At 37.1% G+C, this 803-nt stretch overlaps 1 non-coding gene across 1 annotated transcript; it reads right to left on the bottom strand.

Moving 5' to 3' along the window:
• Positions 1 to 258: 258 nt before the first annotated feature.
• Positions 259 to 363, bottom strand: LOC117285951. The gene has a single exon (XR_004517070.1). It is a non-coding gene; the product is annotated as a U6 spliceosomal RNA (small nuclear RNA).
• Positions 364 to 803: the final 440 nt, after the last annotated feature.

The following is an 803-nucleotide window of genomic DNA, read 5'->3' on the forward strand; positions in this document are numbered from 1 at the left end:
CTAAAAATGAAGAAGGCTTCCTTTCTCCCCTCACCCCCAACAGCATTTGTTATTGGTTGATTTCTTGATAGCAGTCATTCTTTCTGGGGTGAGGTGAAATCTCAATGTTGTTTTCATCTGCATCTCTCGAATGACCAGTGATGTTGAACATTTTTTATATGTTTATTTGCTGCTTTTACTTCTTTGTCTGAGAAAGGTCAGTTCATTTCAGATGCCCATTTTTTAATTGGGTCTTTTATGAGGGGGGTCTGATTTTTAAAAAAATATGGAACATTCATGAATTTGCATGTCTTTCCTGCACAGAGGCCATGCTAATCCTCTGTATCATTCCAATTTGAGTATATGTGCTGCCGAAGCAAGCACGGATCTAAATTGTTTGAATTCTTTGTGTATTCTAGATAGTAGACCATTGCCTGAGGAACAGCTGGTTAAAATTTTTTCCCATATAGTGGGTTGTCTCTTAGCTCTGCTGGTTATTTCTCTGGCAGTGCAGAAGCTTTTTAAAAAGATGAGATCCCTAGCTGGGGATTTAGCTCAGTGGTTCTGCTGCCTGACTTGCAAGCGCAAGGACCCAAGTTCGATCCCTGGTACCAAAAAAAAAAAAAAAAAAAAAAAGATGAGATTATTTGGACTACTTCCCATGCTGCTGAGAATTTCTTCATAAAGTATTTTCCTATGCCATTATCTTGAAGAGTTCTACCTAACTTATCTTCCAGCAAGTTTTGTGTTTCTATTTTAATATTTATAACTTTAATCTACTTGGATTTTAGTTTAGTGCATGGTGAAAGATACGGGTTAGTTTA

Source organism: Fukomys damarensis, unplaced genomic scaffold, assembly GCF_012274545.1.
Source record: "Fukomys damarensis isolate Sample0158 unplaced genomic scaffold, DMR_v1.0_HiC HiC_scaffold_13, whole genome shotgun sequence".
Classification (NCBI taxonomy): Eukaryota; Metazoa; Chordata; class Mammalia; order Rodentia; family Bathyergidae; genus Fukomys; species Fukomys damarensis.